The sequence below is a fragment of the Lagopus leucura genome, unplaced genomic scaffold (assembly GCF_019238085.1).
Source record: "Lagopus leucura isolate 7727_CA_CO unplaced genomic scaffold, USGS_WTPT01 Super-Scaffold_100157, whole genome shotgun sequence".
NCBI classification, from domain to species: Eukaryota; Metazoa; Chordata; class Aves; order Galliformes; family Phasianidae; genus Lagopus; species Lagopus leucura.
Window position 1 is genome coordinate 7,808,944 of NW_024962334.1, and position 6,443 is coordinate 7,815,386.

At 39.8% G+C, this 6,443-nt stretch overlaps 1 protein-coding gene across 3 annotated transcripts in view; it reads left to right on the top strand.

The window, feature by feature from the left end:
• Positions 1-6,443, top strand: part of LOC122189784 (myosin VIIA and Rab interacting protein) — a 191,422-nt gene that overhangs the window by 94,335 nt on the left and 90,644 nt on the right. The gene's annotated exons all lie outside the window — the stretch shown is intronic.

Consider the following 6,443-nt stretch of genomic DNA (forward strand, 5'->3'; position numbering starts at 1 on the left):
AATTTGTCCCTGAGATGTGATGTGCCTGTTTTTCTAGGGGTTAATTTGTTCTGAGAATGTTTGGCTACCTGTTGCATTTTCCAGGCTTATTTCTCTGGACTGATGAATCAGCAGACACTAATTAGACACAGCTTGTACAGGGCTGTGATCTTAAATGTCTAAGTGACTAATGTAAGCTGAGAGCAGTTAATTGTTTTTCAACAAACCCACTGATAGGTGAGAGGAAAAGAAAAACTATTGGTGACCAGATCATTCAGCTGCAAATGTGCTTTGGAGTGCTTTTCCTAATGCTGGCTTGTTGGTGGAGATGCTTTGAGCTCACTTTGGCAAATAACAGTACAAAACAGCAGGGCAACTTGTTATAATTCTTAATGTTTGTTAAAAAAATGCTACCAGGCTTGTGTTTGCAGATGGGTTTCTCTTTCACTCTTTTGAGGCTAACATAGCTGCACATTTAAAGTCAGTATCAGGAAACCAAAGCTAATCCAAGCAAACGTATAACAGCAGCAAAGGGACTGCTCCCTGGAGCATGACTGTGATAGTCACAGAATCATAGAATCACAGAATATCCTGATTTGGAAGGGATCCGGAGGAACCATTGAGTCCTCGTTTGATATTGCAGGCCAGGTACCAAAAACAGCTTCAGCTGCAGTGATGTAACACTGACTCCAAAATTCTACTCGGTCAGGGTAGTTGAAATAGTTTGAACAGTTCAATTTTGAACATTGGTGACCAAAATAACTGAGCAAATGTGACAGAAGTGTCTGGAGAACTGAGGATAAAGGCAAAAGTCGGATCACTTTCCAATGCTATAAAATATTCTTGTGTTTACCAAGGACTCATATTTGCTTCTCATCAACACCCACTTGAATGTTAAGCTTTCACATCATATTGTTGAAAGAAGTGTGTGCCATTTGAAACAGGCTGTTAAAATCATAGGGTTCCCAGGTGAGTGATTCTGTGTTTCCGAAGGCCAGCTATGAGCTCAAAGGGGGATGGATTCCCCAAGGCATCTGCCCCTCCTCTGCCTTTTGCCTAGGAAAACCTACTCCTCAACCCCTGTTGAGGAGACAGAAGAAGGGCAGGAGCCTCTTTTCCAGCAGTGCAAAGAGCCCGTGCTCATTTATTTATTCATTCAGTTATTTCATACAACACCTCTTCCCTGTGCTTCTCCTGAGCTTATCCTTACAGGCAGCAGAACATGCAGCCAGGTTGTGAATAATGATGAATTGCATTTGAAATTGCTTTTTCATTGCCTCAGAAAAAAAAAAAAAAGAAAAAAAAGTCTGAGAAGAATTTCCTTTTGGAAGAAAATTCTTGAACTGTATTAAAAGAATGCTATTTTTGACCCTCAAAGTCTTTGTTGTCTCATACTCACTCACTTGTAAAGCAGTTATAAACATTTTCCTTATTTATGAGACCCGAGACTCAGGTTGATGTGTTTTTCTGTGAATAAAGTAACCTTGCTGCTAATCATTTTACGTCCATTAAACCATACAACTTAAAACACATCTGTGCTGAGGAAGCTGGGGCTGGGATGTCCTGGTCTGTTTTTTGTTTGATTTTGTTTGAGGGAATGGGATTGTTTTGAATTATCTTTCAGTATTTCTTTCAGGGAAGAACCCTAGGGAACTAGCATAGTCTGCTGTGATTTACTGTCCCCTTTTCAGTGAGTTATCCATCTGGAGGAGCATGCACTGTGCTCTGCTGCTGCTCTCCAGGTTCTCTTTTTACATCTATTATTGTTTCCTTTAGTAAGACAGCGCAAGTAGTGAAAGTGGTTCATTGTTCGGCTGCTGCTTCTCTGCACATCTGACTACACCACAGAATGGATACCAGGCTATAAACATCTCTGGGGACTGTTTTCAGGCTGTTCTTTTTTTTCCCCTCCCTATTTATTTTTCTTTAATTATCTAGTTAATTTTGTAAAGCTCTGCTATGCGGAAAGCAAAGAACTGTGAACACTGACAGCTCTGACTTCATGCAGTGATTTACTTGTGCTCTTCAGCTCTGGTCTGCAGTAGTGCTGGATCACTCATTTTGCTTCTAGCATGTATTTCAAATCTGTTGTCCTGTTCTCTCATGTTGGAATCGGCTTTTTGCTGTACAAAAGGCCGTAAAGCATTCTTAGCAAAAATTGTATTGTAAACCTTATATATACTAGAGGTTAGGTCTCAAGGTAGGTGAATTAAGAAACTGTTTTCTGCCTATAAGTAAGTGCAAAAAAATCTGAAAAATTCCTGTATGATTTGGGAACCAGAACTAAGTCATGGGGATTGTTTTTGGTGGTTTGTTTTTTAAGTAGTAAGTTGCACAAGCATCACTTGGGTTCAAATTTAAAACATTTCTGAAACCTCTGTCCTTATCTTTAGACCATTGTCTTCTCTGTAATCTTCCTCTAAAAGAGTGCCATTGACTTCAGCAGGCTCTAAGTATTTTCTTGGTAGATTCTTGCAGAGAGATGATCTTGACACAGAAGAAAATCTTCTGTATTGAGTTATTCTGACAAGGCATGACCGTAACAGAGATACATGTTCTGTGGAAGTTGATTTTCATCTTCTGTAGCAGAGGTCTACATTAAACATTCAGCAGAGAGCAAATATGCAGGTTGGCATTTGAAACGTACAAAAATGTTTATAAAAATTAGGCCAAAAAGTTTCAATCTTTGCTTCTTCCAGAGGTAGTAAACTCCTCTACAAGCCAATGAAAATGTCGGTGCTTGCACTCTTTTAAAGCACTTTGCCTCTTGTCATGCATCTTTTAAGTATTACACAATTCAGCTCAGTTTAGAATCTCAGCTCTCAGAAATGTCTGTGTAACAAAGTCCATACAGCTCTTCCGAGGAGCTGAAAAGCTTTCCTTCACTTTTGCGATTTTCCACTTCTGCTACACTTTCTGACAAAGTCTTTTGTTTTTAGAGCTACCTCTGATACCTTTATTAACATTCTAGTTTATTTTCTTTCTTGTGCGTATCTTTTAATTTCTAAATATGTTATGATAAAATTTTGTATTATTAGTATCAATTTTTTATTTTGCGTATGGAGCGCTTTCAATTCTTCCAGAGGTTTGCACGTTTCCCAGTTAGACACACCATGATGGCCTGTTGAGGCAGCCATGTGTACCTCTTCCATGCTTCTGAATAGATCCCGGGTGCAGCTACTTTGCCTTTTGAATTAACAGCTAGTACCAAACGGGGGTTCTTTCCTCATTTATTAGCAGTAGGGCATGGTTTCTGTTTGTCTGATGTCCCCAGACTGAGGTGTCTCCTTGTCTCTCTTTTCCAAATTAAAAGGAATCTTTTTGCAGAGCTCCCACTAGGGATACTGTACAGTTTAACTCTTGCACTACTACTAATGTTATAAACCCTTAAAATGCATGTTTTTTCAGATTTCCTAAACCAATCACATTGTACTACTAAGCTGTAGGAGAGAGTGCCTACAGATCCCTTAGAAATAAGGTACACAGACATCTATGAGCTGTTTACCTTTCTTTACTTTTTCACAACTCTCTAGCATTCTAGGTTCCCTTCTTCCCTTCTCACCATTAGAAGATCTCCATCTTTGTAGTGAGTGGGAATGTGTACATCTAATATTTTCATACCTTTTCATCCATCTGTTGTGTAATTCTTTTGCTTGTTCTCCAAACCCTTACTCAGATGATGAGAGTCCATCACCTGGTGGCCTCTTGGAATTAGGCTTTGCCTGGTCTGCAGAGCAACACTGTTCTGTTCCATGGAAGCTGCCTTGCTGTTTGTGATCCTTTCTAATGACAATGAGTAACACACAGAGACCCAAATATTCCTTTTGTCTTTAATGATGCTGACTTATGAAAAATGTATTGATGCTGCATAAACTCAGACTTCATAAATTAAAAGTAGTAGTCTGAGCAGCTCAAAATGGGTCCCAAAAACTGTCACTGTGGTTGCTTGCGAGACAGATTTATTTGAGTGTATAAAAGAACTGGATTTTTTGTTTTTCACATTGCCAGTATTGGCTCAACTTGCTATGCTAATTTGGCTGCTTCTATTATTTATCTTCATAGAGTCTCAATCCAGAGTTATTTTTGCATGTTCTTTATGGCACTTTCTTTTGAGCTAGCTTGTAACCAGACTCTAGCAATTAGCATCAGTAGCAAATCTAATCGTCTTACTGGAACTTGAAAATGAATTAGATTAATTAGATATGCATTAGCTTTTTAAAATATACATTACAATGAGAATTAAGAACAATTAACGTCAAGTCTACCTGCAGCATCCAATACATTTGTCTCTGACTAATGTACATTGGAAATAATACTTCACAATATAAAAACAGAGCAGTGCTTCTGATGATACAAAAATTTGGCAAGGCCTTGGGTTGGTACTTGAAAAAACACAGTAGTTCCAGTTAATAATTGAACTTTATATTTGTTGATACATTTAGCTGTAACAAAACAGTTGGTTCCATGGCTTAGTTGTGGAGAGCTAATTAAAGTATAAGGCTGCTTAGCTAAACTTGTTTTGTGCCCAAGCAGGCTGAGCCATCTGCTGAAAAGAAGCTGAAGCTCGTTTTATATATTCTGCTATCAGCTGCAGCTTTGTGTGTACCTGTGTGAGAGCTGGGTATTAGGGACCTCCATGAGGTCCCTGTCTGACAGTTGAGATACAGAATTTGGAAGCCGTGACTTTGTCATGTAAATGTGTATTTTTCATTCTGAGGTAGAATTGCATAGGGACGTTGGCTTGGAGTGTGGAAAAGCAGAAAAAGTAATGTTTTGGTTCTGATTTTGCTGGGTTTTATTGGTTGATTGGCTGGTTTTTGTTGTTGTTGTTTTGTTTGTTTGTTTTTATGTCCTCTAAATGATTCCAAGCATATCCCACATAAGGGATTTACTAATTTTAAGTAGCAGTGAAAGTTGTTTTCCTCAGCTGTACGTATTTGTAGAAATTGATGCTATTCATTCCAAAAATGCCTGCTGCTCTACTGCAATATTCTTCCTCCTCCTTCTCCCGCCATTATTTCTGGTTTATAACCTATCTCTTTGGCTCCTTCTGCTTACTGTGAATTGATACTCTCTCTGGAAGCTTGTGGAAGCATCACAGAGGATCACAGATGCCAACTACTTCTGCTTACGGCATCCATGAGAGCAAGGGCAGTATCTTGTGTTTTGCACAAGTGCCAGGAACAGTCTTTGGTTTATTCATTTGCTCCATGGCTGAGGAAGAAAAGGGAGGGGGAGGGATGTGCAAATTGGTTGTTTTGACAGGTTGATCTGCTGTTTGTTTTTTTTCTATTCTGATCTGCCTTAATTATTTCTGAAGTACACACAGTGAGCAATTTCAGTTCTGCTGGCCAGAATAGAGCTGTACTTGCATACTGCAACCAGTGCAGTGCTATGCTGCACTCAGTCTGAAAAAAAAAGTAAAAACAGAATCGGGCAGGAGAGTAGAAGAGAGGTTTATTGAAACAGCTGAATAGAAGTGTTAATTTGGTGATCTTTGCTAGCTCTGAGTAGCTTGGGGAGTGAGAATGCAGCTGAGCACCCAAAGCAGGACTAAGCTGTGTTTTAGGAGATGTGTGTTCCAGTTTTAGGTGTTCTCGTCCCTCAAGCTTTCCTTACGTGCAGAATGGATTTAATGATGCAGAGTTTTTGGAGGTCAGTAGTTGAAATGTTAAATCCTGTGGTTGTGAAGTGCTGGATATTAACGATGTACTCTTATTATGGAAGTTTTCTTGCAGTCAGCTTAGGTAAAACCTTGGCTTCGAGCATCCCATTTTCTGGTCTCTGTCAAATGACAACTAAGTTGAATTATTATTTAAGGTGGAATAAAATTTCAGTTGTTAAGTCTTATTATGCCCAATTACCTCTTTCCAACGTAAAACACACGTAATAAAGAAAAAATTATGCTGTGGCCAGCACTTTTAAGGAATCTTTAAGTGGAGCAGAGTGGACTTTCAAGTAGACATCTTTAAATGACTGATATAAAAATTTGCTGCCTTATTTGACACATATTTGGTTCCATGAGCATGCAATTGCTGAGTCTTCAGGTTTTCTCCTGTGCAACTGTCAAGCTTTGGGAAAGCTCAGAAGTCAGCGACCTGCTCCGGCTGCCTCTGACTTTGCCACTTCCAAGAGTGAAGTCAGGCCTGGCCTGTGCTCTGCTGCTTCTTTGTATGGGCTCTTTGCTCTTTTTTGGATAGTCTGACCGTAGAGATGCTGGGTTTGTAATGTTTTCACAGAATCACAGAATTGTAGGGGTTGGAAGGGACCTCCAGAGATCATCGAGTCCAACCCCCCTGCCAAAGCAGGTTCCCTACAGCAGGTCGCACAGGTAGGCATCCAGGCAGGTCTTGAACATCTCCAGAGAAGGAGACTCCACCACCTCCCTGGGCAGCCTGTTCCAGTGCTCCATCACCTCACTGTAAAGAAGTTCTTGCGCATGTTTGTGCAGAACTTCCTATGCT